Consider the following 16528-nt stretch of genomic DNA (forward strand, 5'->3'; position numbering starts at 1 on the left):
AGTGAAGCAGCTTAATAAATGTACCATCCCATTACCATTTTTCTCATTGTGAAAAATTCATCATGAGGTTTTTCATGACTGTTTTAGGGGTTTAAGACCCAATGTGACACATATGTCACCATGATATTTAACTAACATGTTTTACATCATTTTGTTTAATGTGGTAACAACAGCTTAAATATAATATATAATGTGTTATTGAACCATAAGAATTATTAGCTGGGTGAAAACTCACCTTTAGTAACAAAAACAAAAAGCTTTTGAAAATAAGTGCATTTTGTCACATGTGCTCACTGGGCACACCGCCATTTTGGAAGTGATGTTATGGGTACACGAACGCATATAGTGTTATATATGTGTTGCACCTTTGTCACCATGGGTTCTTGTGGGCTAGACGCCGAAAGAGACGTCTCAACCTCCCAAGAAATGATTCATTTTACTGTCAGAGTTTGATCTGTTTGGTCCAATTGATCATCTAGAAGAGCAGCATGATCAAATCATTTTATCCCAATTTAAGTTAGATGAGCAGCAACAGTTGACATTTTTGGGGGGTCACGCGCCACTTTCCTGTACAGGGCCCTGCCTCCATCGCTGTATGAGCTAGTCCTTGACTTTAGCATGTTGGTGCTGGGCATGTCAGTGTGCAGTGGGTTCACTAGAGTGTTTTTCATGAAAACATGTGAGCAGTGAAAGTGAAGTAATCCTTTATATTTGCAGTCAGTAAAACCAGACAAATATGAAAATATGCTAACACACTAAAACCATAAACCTGAGGAGACTTTCAGAATGGTATGATAATTATCTGTGTGTGAGCAAAACTTTGATATTACACATTTTTATTTGGTTCAATAAAGGCTTCCTGTCGATCCAGTAGGAGATTTGCTCATTTTTAACAATTTCAATCAGTTTTGAAAATGTTTACCCCCCAACTGGCATTTAAACTCGTCTAACTTACACTATGATTCATTGACTTACATAAAAATTGTCTTTTCTCTGACTCACTTATTTCTCCAGGTGGAGCCTCTCGTCTGGTCTCTCCCCTGTGTGTGTCACACTCATATTTGATTGGCTGAGTAGCATCACGTGAGATGATTTTAACACATGCAGTTGGTCTGTGAGTTTCATGGTTGCTAAACCAGCACTACAATGCTTCGCAGTTTAAAATGAAAACACTTCATTGAATAATTCTCAAGAATGTATCTGGTCTGGGTCTGGATCAGATGGCATCTGGATCTGGATCCAGGGACTGGAGAGGGGGTGGGGGCAGGTTAACAATGGAGGATGCCTTTTGGTCATTTTGCTAAAAGGGGGACGATGTTCCCTCTTGTCCTCAAATAGCCCACCATGCAGATCTGTGTTTTAAAACAACTTTTTTACTGTAGTCTATTACTAGTCCTGCCAAAAGAAATATTGCTTGGAGATTTTACTTAAGTATTATGGGAAGAAAAGCACTGCACCATTGCTGTATTGTTGTGTACTATTCCATTGTGTACAAAGTAGAATTGCGGCTACATTGGGCAGTTTTTAATTCAGATTTGCACAAAACTTAAGCGATATTTTCGAAATGTTGATAAAACACTATTGCAAGATGACTGTGTTTCCACTGTCACTTTTAAATGCTCCTCTGGCGATAACATTCCAAGAAGCATGGCAATGGATGTTCAAAACATTAGCAGCTTTATTTCTATTGCAGCCACGCACTAGTTGTCATTATTTTCAATTCAAGGCCATGTAGGAGTGTTAAGGAGTGATAATGGAGAGGCAAGCCCCTTGTATTTGGGAGCAGCCATGTAGGAGGGAATTGTGGATTCAAAATTTCCAGATGATCCCCTCAACTTTTGAAGAGTACGATATAATAACACCTCTTGTAGCTCCTGCTGCATCATGGCAGAGGGAGCCAGTTCCTGCCAACAACCGCATAGCCATAGCGTCATGTAAACAATAACAGCCAAAAAAGTGTTTCTGATGCAGTTTTGCCAAATATGGATTTTTGAAATTGCCTGAAATACCACCTCATGCCAGCATAAGACCTTTATTGTTTATTGTTTTCCTTAAGGCTTAATTTAAATTCAAAATTATAATTTGTGCAATTTGAGGGTTAATGGAAACCCACCTACAGTCCCAATCTGTTGGGTTCACAAGAACAGCATTGGTGCATTATAACAAGTGCACTAAATGTATCTTTACAGAATTAAATGGATAATGTTTAATTAACATTTTACATTTAAGTGATGTCCTTATATAATCAGATTTAAATACAGTATCTAAGAGACATGATATCATGCTCATGATGGATCTAATTACAGCAGCAGAATTATTAAGGAATAAGTTAAGTAAGTAAGGATGATAAATGAGTTGCCACTGGAACCCGTCCTCATCCGTTGTGTAATATAGGCCAGAATCATTCCTTCCATATTAATGACACCTGGTATAACTTGGCCCCAGCCAAACACCTTTACCTACATTATTATGATGAGCTGTGGCATTGTGGTGGAGAGCTAAATATAGCTGATGGCTGCTAGGATGGATTGAAGGCGACGTTATATCTAGAAGGGAAATTACTTGAGCTTAATGAAGTACATAACTCATTGCTCACCTGCTGCCCACTATATAGCACACTCAATCTGCAAGGACAGTTTAGAGGGCACTACACACACTTGTAGAGGGTAATAGTTCATTTCCTTGCAGGCTACTCCACTGAGACCTCTTTCCAGCTTGACCCAGTTTGTGGGGGAATTATGACTCAATCATTACTTTTTATGGTTGTTCAGTCATTTTAAAACATAATGGTTTTTGTATTTGCTATATGTCAAATGTTAAGGACCTCTTGCAAAGGCTAATGTAACTTTATGTAGTGAAAGTGACACTAGTGTTAGTGTTAAGATAGTATTAAACATATGCTATAATGCAGTGTTTAAAATAATGCACAGTTCAGCAGTGGTGGAAGAAGTACTGAAAGTCCTTTACTGAAAGGTACAATGTGCTTGGTTTTCCCAAAGAAAAAAAAACCTACAAAAAAGCAATACATAGACAAAAGTTTACAAAAGTAATCACTCTCAGTCATCACTTATGAACCACTAGAAGTGTTTGGGGTGTATTTATCTGCAGAGAGAACACAAGCCAAAAAATATTGGGAACAACTCGGCTATTAAACATTGAATTGAATACATATATACAAGTTTAGATAGTTTGTAAATGGTCAAAATTTTCCCTCTGAATGGTAAAGCATACCATTGAAATACAAGAAAAGTTAACGTACCTCTAATTTTTACTTGAATACATTTCTGGAGTGAATGTACTCAATTACTCTCCATTACTGCAATCAAGTGCTTTACAGCCTCAAACAATCCTCCTATTCATATATTTTGGGCCGGTGTTGTGAATCCTTTCCCAACCTTCCCAAGGCTCCCAATGCCCCGAAATCCTTCTGACAAAGGCATTTGTAGCATCAAAGGCATCTCTGACAAAATAAACCCACAAAGAATGTTCTATCGGAGCACGAAAGAGGGTTAGTGTAGTTTTTCACAGGGTTAACCGTTTCCAAATTGTTGGGGTAGTATATTGGAAGTGAAGGGCGTGCTCCTGGGCGAGAGAGGGGAGAGTGGATGAGAGAGCGGCCCTAATGCGGCATCTCATTACAACCTCTGTCAGGATCCCTCTATTCTACCATCAGCTCCCCTTAACTTGGTAAGAGCCCAACTGTCGTTTCGAGTGAGTGTGCCGCCAAGGAGGCATTTACAAATAAATGAAAAATGTCACATTTGATTTCACTCCTCTCGGACTGCGGCGCCTCAGCTTTGTCACAAACTGTCTTTGTTGTTCTGGTCTCTCGCAGGTCCCGCTCCCGGTCGCTGTGGATAGGTTCTGGCAGGTTCAGGCCCTCTGCGTCTCTCCCAGGGTAAGCCCGCAGACAATGACCTTCCCTTAATGTTGTTGAAACTGATTCCGCCTTTTTTTTTATCTCCCCTCCTGTTCTACTTGTCCTTGAATGGCATGCGAGCTAGCAGGAAGTTGAAGCCGGTTTGCGATGACGGGGAAATAAAGAGCTGGTAAAATGGCGTGGCATGTCGTTTAGGGAGAGTCAGCGTGGTATCGTCTTTAACCCTTGGCTTTGTGGTTCGCCTGGAATGCCCTCTCTATTGCTGCCGCCGCCACCACAAAGGCAGAGAATTAAAGACACACTGCACCTTTTTGATGTCATGTGTTTGCTGAGGTTATTTTCATTCTGTGATTTTGGAAAGAGATGCCGCTTTGCTTTTTAGTGTTTCTTTGAATATTTTTGCGTTTTCTTTGTAGCGCTGTATGATGGCTTTTAAAAATGATTGCAAGATATTATCGCTATAAAAGACAATTTCTCTCATTATATGCTCACAATGGAAATGATATGGTTTATCATCATTACTATCGTGAAGGCATTCATCAAATTTAAAGCTTTAGAGTTAATTTCGATCCATGAAATGTGAAAATGCTCCGCTGAATATTACGAAAAATGACAAAATATTCCGCTGAAATAAACATAGCCTTTTTTAAACACGGATTGATCCGACAAATATTATAGTAATTCAGATTTCTACACGATGCATAATACTAACATTATGTAGGTCTCTGAAACTACAGAATATATGTCAATTTCCTTTTATTACAGTCACTCATTTTACTGTGCAATCCATTGCTGAAGCCATTTTAGATTCTGCTTCACAGTATTCGCCGTATTTATCGGTTTGTGCCTACCAAACACTTTCCTAATCGCTTCAAGGCATGTTTAATCTCATGGACTGAATTCTAATGCAGTTTTGGGGATTTTATTTCCATGACATTAACAGAATTATCATTTTAGAAACATGCCAGTGATGTATAATTATGTGAGCATCACTATATTCAGATATACACAAACCTGTATAAAGATCCCATTATTCCTGCCGCAGCATTCAGTCTCTACTGTAACACATCATCAACATGCTGCCGCTTAATGCATCCGCACCATGTCGACATCAAACACTAGCACGTCTTTAAAGCTCAGATAGGAAGACAGTCTATATGTTATTGTGTGATGTTCGACAGATCCATTATCCTGCAGCGCGTCAACCCTGCTCAACCAGCCAAGTGTTCTTTTTTTTGATGTTTCAAATCACCGCAAGAAATGCCATTTTCATTAAGGATTACCTTCCATCAATCTGCTAATGCAGTCACTTCAAAGAAAAGACCTGCACACTACGAGCACCTCCGATTTCACATCACATCCTGACATATTTATATCCTCAACACTTGTCTGAACACTTGAAAGTATGTATATATGTGTGCTTTCATAAGTCCTTACAAGACTTCACTTCTAACAGTTCTCACGCCTCTTTGAACAATTATTGGCAAGCAAGTGTGGAGAGAGAAAATGCTTGTACTCACCTGCTGCTGCCCTTAACCATCTCTGCACATCAACTAGTGTACGCTCCATAAGGGCACTCACGGAAGTACCATTTGTTGCTTGTAGCAGGTTTTTTTTTTTTTTTTACAGAGTACAAATGCCCCATGCAGGCTTTTTGGAATGGGCTGTTAAGCCTCTTTAGTAGCACTTTAAAGAGTGTGTGTCTGTAGTGGGTGGGATGTTGTAAGGAGTGGGGGGAGACGGACGGCCTGTAAGAAGATCCTGGAGGCAGGACACCCCTGCAGTTTAGAAGCTGTTAATGATGCATGTCGCTCACCAAGGAATCAGTGGACCGAAGCCAGCAGGTTTCTTAGACCAAGTGTGTGAGTGTATGTGTGTGTCTGAGTGGGACACCTGTGGTGCTCTCTGTAGCCGGCCTTACATTAGGCGTCGAGGATGAATAACAAGTAGTAAAGCCTTGGGTTGAATGGACGCAGCACCAGTACCTGACACTGCTGCATTTCTGGAAGAGCAAAGCTGAGGAAGGCTTAGTTGGCTTCTAAATGATCTTAGAAATTAGTACCAAGTTAGATGGATGTGTTGCATTTGATGTGGTGGTTTGCACTTTGGCTTTCTATTGTTTCAAAGGCATGACTGCAACATGTGCAAATGTAGGTGCTGTCAGCCTGACTTGGTCTAACTAATTAGAGAAAAAACACTAGGGGTCTTACAGCAGCAGCCAAAGAGAGGTGTTTTAGGGGGACTCAGGTTACACTGATTCATTTACACACTTGGAGCTGCTCTCACAAACCTTGTCTTTTACTGTAGCGTGTTGAATAACTCTATCAGAGCAGTAAAGGGTTAAATCCCCGCTTATATTGGCCATGACTTCTCAAAGTTATAAAGTGTACTATTTTCTGTTTGAATTTTGTTTTTTTCTATAGATCAATAAATTGTTGGTGATTTTGGATATACAGTGTAGTTGGAGATGATCAATAGTGATCATGTCTCCAAAGGGAATTTGCATTTCCTGTGATAGCTGAGATTTGACCTGCCCTACTTTGCCTTACTCAGGCTCTGATTGGCTCATACTAACATTCTTACCCCAGTCCTAACTTAACCTCATCCAGCCCTGTACCTAGGGCTTCCGTAGTTCACAGTGGGCTGCTCCCCCCCAGCCATGCTTACCTTGTAGAGATACTCACACATGACAACATGACAGCAAGCGTTAATGACAATGAAGAGCACAGTCTCGTCTGTCGTTTGGAACTGGTTCTGTTTTGTGGCGTCAGATCTCGATCAAACCACAGGTCACTGCAAAGTTTGTTTAAAGACTGTTGCAACTAAAGGCAGCAGCACGACCAATTTTTTTTCACCATCTCAAACAGAGGCATGCAGCTAAGTGGGAGAAATGTGTCTCACTCCGAGATGCACAAGAACACATCAGCGCACAAACATACGGTAAAAAGGAGCCGACATTAGTGGAGTCATTTTCCTGTTTTGCTCTGTATGGCAGAAAAGCAAAAGCTGTTTTAACTAAAAAAAAGCTGTACCATATGCAAAACTGTAAAATATGCAATAATGACCCCCAGTATAATGGTAGGGATAACACTAATAATGCTGTCACCTACAGCGGGCATGCTATGACTGCCATGGACGTAGTGACGCACTCCCTATGGCTTTGATGGATATTGAAAACCTGTCTGTTATTAAAAACCTCCAATCTGCTATGCATAATATAAATTGATATTAGTTAAACAAGTCGTCTTGGCAAAATATCTTATAGGTCACACAATATAAGCCTATATAATTTGCTATTAATGAATATTTCCACTGGACTTTGTGGGCGTTTATTTTTTCATACCAGCAAAAGTAAACCCTGGAGGGTCCTAGCAGAACATTCCATGGATGTTGCCAAAGATGTCATTGTCAAAATTTAGAAAGTTAAGACAAGTTGATCAAGTAAACTGAGTTTTTGAGGAGGAGTGGGTGGGTGCATATGCATTCAATTTGCCACTGTCCAGCACAAAGCCCATGTGGTTGATTTGCTGAGAGTGAGTCAGGATTGTTGATGAGTATCCGTGTAAATGTTGCTTAATGATTAAATGTAAATGAGTTCATGAAACGCAGATTTGTTATCACCAATCATTCTGAACCTCTGACCTTAAATGAAAATCAGATGCATACCTTGAGTAATATGTTTAAAGTTACCCCCTGTAGCCAATTCCAGAGTAAGAGAAAAATAACCTTGAGATGTAGAATTGGGAAAGCATGATGTTAATAGAGCTTAGTGGGAATGTGGTTTGAATACATGCCTCTAGCAGTGCGAGCATGTGTGTTATTAGAGCTCAAATCATGAAAAACATGGAGGGTTAGAGGTTAGTGGGGTACAGTGGATATAAAGAAACCTGAAGGCATCACATGAGGTCTGAGAGTCCTGCCCCCTGATTGTCATCTTTGGTTCAATCTATGTAACCTTTATCCATGTACAGCCCATTTGTCAGGACTAATTCCATCAATGCCTGCCCTGCAGCACATTTCAGGATTCGGTTAGTAGCAAACCTCACACACACCCCAAGTGATTCTTAAAATGGACTGAAATGCATCTTCATGAGATACAAGCAAGAATGCTAATACCCAAACATGAAGAGTTGCTTTAGGGACCAGTTCAGTAGATTAATTCTCAGTGCAGAGTTCATTTTCTTGGAGCTGGCTTTCAACCAAAAGTGTCTTATATGCCAGACTTTGGTAATACATCCAGATAATACACACATTATGATTAACATTTAATTTGGCATTAAAATAGGTAATAATAATTAACAATAAATTCATGAAATATCAGAGGTCTCACACATGAATCAATCCAATCATTTACATAAATTACAAACGTCTGACTACATTTACACAGCCTCAGACTGCACACTGCTGCATTTAATGCCAACTCCAAACTTCAATGCCAACTCAAACTGTAAATGTGAGCATCGCGGATACATCTCATGAAACATGGAACTGAAACTGCAGAGCCACACTGTATATCACTGTCAGCAGCACCGTCTTTAGCTATGATGAAGGCAGATTTAGTATAAGACATGGCTGATGAATATCACTGAGCACAGGACAACATGCTTGGTGTCCTTAATGTTGACAAAGACCATGGTGCCTTCTGGAGAAGCAGTGTGTGTGTGTGTGTGTGTGTGTGTGTGTGTGTGTGTGTGTGTGTGTTGGCAAGTGAATGATGAGTTCTATTCACTCAAGGTGACTTTTGAGGAGTCATCCATTTCTCCAGTCATTGTCTCCCATTACTTGCTCCAATGCACCACTTAAGCTACACACACACACGAGCAATCATGGCCTGTTATCTGACTTTAAAGTGTACTTTAACCTATATTGTGGCTGGAATACATAAAAGGCTTAAAAAAATGTTAAAGTGTCTTTAGCTGAAATGGCATGTTCTTATTCCAACATGTTACAGCTTTGCAGTAGACTTCCACATCTGCATATTATGCTCTAAGTATCCTTCTGTGTCTGCTGCATTCTGGGATGTTGCTCCCATGATGTAAACACAAGCACATGGTCAGGTTATACTGCATGGAGTTATGTTTCGGCAAGAAAAGGACATGGCAGCTAACTCTGGGACGGCAACAGAAGCACATGCTGGCACAAGAGGTGGGGATTTGGGGAAGTAGGCACATGGTAAGGTGTAGAAAAAGCATCACATTCAGTCAGGAAGCGAATAGAGGACTCCTGCATGAAAGTCTGGAGTTTGATGGACCCATCCTCCACGGCATCTGCCAACCCTACTGGTGCTGTTTCGCTCTTTATATAACATTGTTTCCAGTGTTTCAACCTGACAGCATTCTATGACGTGTCATGAGAAATGGAACAGGTTCCACCTGGCAAATGATGCCGTCTGTCCGCATTTCACAGTGCTGCGGCAGTTGTTGTCCGGCGGTGTATAATAACACTACGACCAGCTCTGTCCGGCTAGGTTTTAAGATCGATGCCCTCCAGGAGCGTATCGTGGACGCGAAAGGTTGCTTTTGGCGTCGAGATCTTATGCCCAAAGCACTGTGTTTGTATTGAACAACTTCAGAATGGAAAGGGGCTGGTAATGAAGCACCTCTAGATAATAAAGGGTCACTTGTGCCAAACTTTCTTTCATAGTTACTGTATATTAATTGTAATCTGTACACTGATAAGCAATTTGTTGCACAAAAAAACAAACCCAGCTGATTTTCAGAGAAAGGTTAGATGTTTCTTAAGCTGATTTAGGGAGACAACATGCTAACAATTACAAATGAGCTACAAAAGAGAACTTTCCCTTTATATTCAGCATCTGGATTGATCTAATGATAGGCTTGTTTTACAAAGCGGTGCATGATCTTCTGTGTATGCTCCCACAGGGCATGTTATGACTGACCCTACCTTGCTTTCTGCTCTACTTTATACTTCCTATCACTACAGCTGCGAACTCCCATTGCTAATCAGCTTCAAAGACACCCACTGTGTTTATGTAACTGATTCCCTGTCAGACTGCTGGTAGTCTCTGCTGCAACAGTATGAATACTTTTTCCTCTAATATTTGTAGTGATATATTACATTGTTTAGCACTCCAAACAACTTGACCTTCAATCTAGCTATAGCTGTGTGTACAGAGAGAGCCTTGGTGCATTTCACCAATAAAAAATTGGTCTTTTCATAAAAATTGGCTGTCTATGGAGTTGAAAGACGCATATACTTTTAAAAATGATGCTAGATGACCAGAGCAAACAGAGAAAAAGGACTGTCGCATTCAGCTTTGCTCAAGAGGTAGAAAACCTACAACTACCTAACTACTAACTAGAATGCACTGCACTGTACTGGACCAATAAATGCTCCCGCTGGTGGGTCATATAATGTGAACTTGGCCTTTTGACACTATGGCGACTGGCTGGTAACATATGATCTCGTATTACAGTGAACTCTTTAAAAGCTGATCAAACTGGCTTGACCTATTAAGACAAAAAATTAGAAAGAAGGCAGTGAGTAACTTAACAAGACATGACTTCAAAAATTACAAGAAATCAAAAGAAGTTACAAGAAAATTATCTGAAATTAATAGAGACAAGCAACATATATGTTGTATATATATATATGTACATTTGTTTTTTCTCTCAAACTTTTAATATACAATTTACAATAAATATAAATATATTTTTCTTTATATTTTCCATAGCTACTTGATCATTTTCTAATGATTTTTCCCTTTATTTATTTTTTTATTTATTTTTAGCCTAGGTCATTTTTTGCCACCTTTTACAAATTTTCTGCAGTTCACTGAACATTTCATGGCAAGTTGCTGATTGTCTTTTCTCCCGTGTTTTTTTTTTCTTTTAAGAACATCAAACCTGCTCTCGGGCTCAAAGGTTTTAGTACTTGTTAAGGAACTGAAAAGCAGCATGAGAAAATTGATGTTGATCCAGGTTTCAAGGGGTTAAAAAGTAATCCAAAAACATGTTTCTGAAACATTTAAACGAAAAATATGCAACTAACTAACATAATCTTACTTTACATTTGATCAGTGCTGCTTAATTTAAATGTTTGATCTCAGTTTTATCGGCCTCTGTTCTGAAACAGCATGGGGACCACTTCCTGTTGGCAAAGTCCTGCTATTACAACTAAATGGGAGACTAAAATATGTTTCTGAATACATTTTAGGTGATATATTAGGTATTTGATGAGCCCTTCTTGGTATTACTGTTTGATTAGACTTTGGTCCCAGTTTGAATGAGAGACAGGGAGAGAGGGAGACAGGTGGTGGCAAGGATTGCAGGAAATATGAAAATGAGCGTATAATGCGTGTAAAAGCCAGAGAGCCAGTGAACACTGACAAACACTGGCATAAAATATGTCATGTGGTTTCACTGTGTGGGGATGACCAGAAACATGTAGTGAAGTCAGTGACGTGGTAGGCATTGCGGAGCCAGACTACTGCTCATTAGTTTTTCTTCTTTCACTTTATGCATGCATGCACGTGCTCAGGCACACTTACATTACTTAATATCAAGGAAATTCTCATCAGTGATGATATAGTGTTGGCATACAGTGGCAGACAAAATAACTGGTTCTGAAATGTAACTCCTCAGCAGCAGTAACCTCTGTTCAGTATCAAAAGGAAACCACACACACACACACACACACACACACACACACACACACACACACACACACACAGAGCGACCAACTTATGTTTCTGTCTCACATTTAGCTACCGACAATAAAAAACACAGGTCAATTTGATATCAAGTCAAACATAAACATACACAGAATCACCACTTTGTTGACCGAGGCTACTTTCAGATAACATTCATCTGTCAATCTTCCCTGGTGAAAACATTACTTACAAGGTTGTAAAACTTCTCTTTATGAGCCGGATAGCCGTAGCCATACAGCCGCTGACTGTAGCACTGCCACATACTGTATAGTGCCAATCTTTTGTTTTGTAGCCATCGGTTTAAAAACACTTTGTCTCTTTTGTTGATGTACTGTAGGTCGCTTATGGCTAAGGTAGTCCTCCCTCTTGCTGTAATTTCCTTTCTGCTTTGAAAATCTTATTTTGCAGAATCATTTGGTCCTGAGCTGTCTGCAGTGGCCACCACGTAGTGACGTTCAAATCCAACTGCACACATTTCCAGTGTGGAGTCTCAGTTGTATGCAACACATAACAAAGAGCATTTCTGGCATATTTTGCAATAAGGCACAGAAGAGTTTTGCTTTTTGATGTTAATGTTTTAGGATACAGGATTGAAGTGCGCATGTGCAACATGATTTTTTGGCTCATGTTAACAGTTAATGGTGGACTAAAAGGACTGCTTTTCTCCCAATCATTTTCATACTTGCTGATGCTCAACTGCCATATTTTTTCATTGTAATGTCTTAACTGTTGAAGTAATAAACATTTTAAAGATAGAAAACACAATAATAAACAGTGATATATCAAGTTTATTTTATGGAATACTGTTGATTTAGAAAATGTGATTTACAATTGACAGCACGTCACTGGGAGGAGGGTTCTGAGGCTCAGATAGAGGGAAGTTTACCACATTTTATATACACATACCACACATATTGTTTGGATACAAAGTTGGGTAAAAATTGGCAAAGTATCCCTTTAAGAATGTGATCTGTTTAACACCATTTAACCTACAAAAATGGTAAAACTGGGAAAGGCTTGTTTTGGAAGCAATAAACAACTTGACTGCCCAGAAGAACTTGTAAAGCTGAATAAAAAGGAAACAAATAGGTTTTAAGATGCCCTTTAACTATTCTGACTTCGACGACTGATCTAATGCTTTAGGGAGTTTTAACCCACAGTTTGTCTGCAGCTGCAGCAAAAGCCCTGTCACCTATCAGACTTAACCTGGACCTATAAAACCCCAAGAGGCCCCTGATTAATGGACCTGCAGGACCTAATAGTTCTGCACAGAGACAGATTTACCACAAACCCATATAGTGTTTTCTGCACCTTGATGCAAGATGATATTTTCTTTGCTCAAGGCAACAGTTTCACTGTGTTGCACAACACTGCTTTGACACAAAGGGGCACATAGATTGTTTTTTGTGTCAGCCTGAAGCTGTAGCTCCCGTCTCTACAATCAGCAGGCTTATCAAATGTATAGTCGCCACACTGCAGCCCGTAACAACAGCTCAAAAATATATGAAAGCTGTCTCCACTGCTGTTGAATATTTTCCGAGGAGCAGGCAAAGGATACGGAGACTTTATCACTCACATCTGCATTACCTTGAAAATATCCAGTGTTTTCTAATCCCATAAAATCTGTCCTCTGTGTAGTTTGCATAACTGTGTAATATGAAACTTTTTTGTTGAAAATTTAAATATGAATCCTGATAGGAAAAAATCCAAAGCTTAACATGCTGCAGATGTGTTTCCCTCTGTATGAACACCCAAGAGTTGTTGGTTAGTTGTTCGGCCCATCAAACACTGCCAGAGCTGATGATATTTCCATTTATCTACTGTTTATGATGTGAGTTTTGCTTTTTCTATCATTACATTTTCATTCAGAATCCAGAAAATGACTGAAGAAAGAGAGATCTTATCTTTAGTTCTTTACACTTTCAATGCAGTTACTGCCTTTCCAGTCAATAGGTTTAAAAGCTAAGAAACAACCAAACAAAATGTCCAGAATGTAGGGCTTGGCGATATGGCTGAAATATAAAATCTCAGATTTTTTCACACCAAACTCGATTTACATTTGTAATAGATTTTTTCCCCTCTTAAAAACAACCTACAAATGACAAAGAAATTACTCAAAACAAGTTTTGCTTTGATTCTGATGATGAAAATTAAAAGGGCAAATTAAAAAATGTAGAGGCTTCAATTCAGCAATGCATATTGTACAGTTTTGCAGTTAAGACAGCATCATCATCATCATTCAACATTAGTTACATGTTAACAAATAAAGCCATTGGTTTTTGGTGGAAACCACATTCCCTCCAGCTCTCTGTGATCTTTTCATGTGTGCAGCTGTACAGATGAGGCAGAGCGACTTGGTAGCACATACCTGGGGTGGATAGATTTCAGCTTGTGGATAAACCTGCAGGCTTTTCCACTGAATGTATGGACACTGTATCTTTACTGATATGCAGTACAACTGCATCAGTAACAGCTTTGCACTTCCCTGTCATACGGGACACAACGGGAAAATGATTCCACTAATGTCAGTTGCTTTTTACTGGGTGTTTGTGGGCTGATGTAGTCTTGTGCATCTCCGAGTGAGACACATTTCTCCCACTAGGCTGCTGCCTCTGTTTGAGATCGTGAAATAAATCAGTCATGCTGCTGCTTTGTAGTTGCGACAGCCTTTAAACAAACTTTGCAGAGGACTGTGGTTTGCTCCAGATCGAACGCCACAAAACCGAACCAGTTCCAAACAACTGACGAGACTCCTCATTGTTACCTTTTGCCCAACTGCCTCTCTTTTAACCTCGAAAGCTATATGCTCATTGAGGACTTCTTCGGCCTGTCTGCTTCCAGACTAAGAAGTGAAGGGAGCTGACTGTGTAGGCATCGTGGGCGGTCACGTTCCTACCACAAATATACCTACTTAGAATTTTTCGCACTCCATCTGTGACACTTTGTATGACAGCTGTGGTTATCATCACCAAAATGTGGAATTGTCCTTATTTCATGTTTGCTCCTTTATATTGGATTTGTTTTTTAATTTAAAAAAAAGAAAAAAGCTTGAGAAAAAAAATGTTAAAATTACAGGACAAAGAAAATTCATTTTGTGGGTTGAATGGATTTGAATTTAGTCAACACATCAAATGTATGGTCCCTTTCATAGACCATTCACAAAGGCTTTTTATACCATGTGCATAATAATAACAATAATAATAATAATAATAATAATAATAATAACAATAATAATAATAATAATAATAATAATAATGATGATGATAATACTGCTCTGAAAATACCAACTTGCTATCTGAGGAAGTGCTGTTGTGAACTTACTCAGGTGTCATTATCTTTTTCTGATTAATTAAAGGACCAAACAAACGGTTCCTGGGGGAGTATAGCAGTGCCACCACAAAGAGTGTTTGATGTTTGGAGGAGGTCCCATGTTTTACTTACACTTACCTGGGGCCATATTTCATGGTCCAGGTTTACTGATCAAACTAATAAACTTTGATGAATTAAAACCCAGAACAACCTCAAACCTACTACATGAACTTGATATTAAAGGCATTTTCTCAGTTCTACTCTATATTACTCTACTACAATAAATCTGCCTTGTACCTTATATATGTATATATATATATATATATATATATATATATATATATATATATATATATATATATATATATATATATATATATATATATATATATATATATATATATATATATATATATATATATATATATATATATATATATATATATATATATATATATATATATATATATATATATATATATATATATATGTATATATATATACTATATCATATTACTCTGTTCAGAGATAATCAGAGAATCACCTGCTTTTATCCTGCCACAGAAAAAATACTTTTTTACATCTTTTTTTGCCCCTGAATAAAGAGCATAAAATAGCCATAGGTGATAAATATTTCAACTTTGTTTCTAAGAGATCACTCATTCTTTTAGATTGGTAAATCTAAATACAACATTACCCATAAGCCTCAGTGGTCATTTCTATGTTGCAAATTCCAGCAGAAAATCCATGCTGTAATAGAGGCTTTTCTTGTTGTGTTGAAGTGCTGAATGAATCAAAATTGGCCAAGAATCTATATGGTTTAAACTGCTAAATTAAATATCTTCCTCCCTTATAAACAACTTGGGAAGCATCCTTTCAAGTTAGGTGGTTGAATATTTCCTTTCTACAATGCATCTTGGGAGTCGTAGTTGATGTTTTTGTACGTTTGCCTTTATAAAAAAAAAAGAAGCATATGTTTTTTAATACAGTTGCTGGAGAGTTTCATGTGCATTCAAGCCTTGGGAAGTACAGCTACCAATCATTAATAATGTCAGTGCAAACACAAAAGTGATTTACACCTTCAGAGCCCTAATATGCCTGAAAGAGCAAGAAAGCAGGGTACCTGAATTGCACACAGAGCATCTGTGGACTTGTATTATCCTCTAAAAATATATGCATATTATCATATGCACAGTGATGTTTTAATAACCAATACATTGTACACTCACCTTTTAACCCTTTGATATCTGAGGCAACATTACTTTCCTTGTGCTGCTTTTAGATGCCTTGCACAAGTATATCACTTTTTGAACCCTGAGCAAATTGAAGCACTACCTACAAAAATGGGAAAAAAGGCAATGAGCAAATTTGAATTAAACATTTACAAATTATAAGAAATTATTTTTAGGAAGCGAAGACAAATAATGTCGGGGAAAAAAACAAGACACCGATTAACATAATTACATATGTAAAATTAATTTACAAAATTATTATTATATTTTTAAGTACTTATAATTGACTAATTTTCAGGTAATTTTGGTATACTTTTCATTATTTTCAAGTCACTTCTTTTCAATTATTCATTTCAAATTAAACCAATTTGCTCACGTTTCAAAGGGGTAAACCAGAAATTCTAAACAAACAAACAAACATCTATTACTATTACT

General features: G+C 38.3%; 1 protein-coding gene across 1 annotated transcript in view; it reads left to right on the forward strand.

Moving 5' to 3' along the window:
- The first annotated feature begins 3267 nt into the window (after positions 1-3267).
- naaladl2 (N-acetylated alpha-linked acidic dipeptidase like 2) overlaps positions 3268-16528 on the forward strand; it is a 795864-nt gene continuing 782603 nt past the window's right edge. The window contains exon 1 of the mRNA XM_042513024.2: positions 3268-3898. The gene's annotated coding sequence lies outside the window, so the exon portion shown is untranslated. The remainder of the gene's footprint in view (positions 3899-16528) is intronic.

This window comes from Plectropomus leopardus, chromosome 5 (assembly GCF_026936395.1).
Source record: "Plectropomus leopardus strain MGB_pleo_1.0 chromosome 5, ASM2693639v1, whole genome shotgun sequence".
NCBI classification, from domain to species: domain Eukaryota; kingdom Metazoa; phylum Chordata; class Actinopteri; order Perciformes; family Serranidae; genus Plectropomus; species Plectropomus leopardus.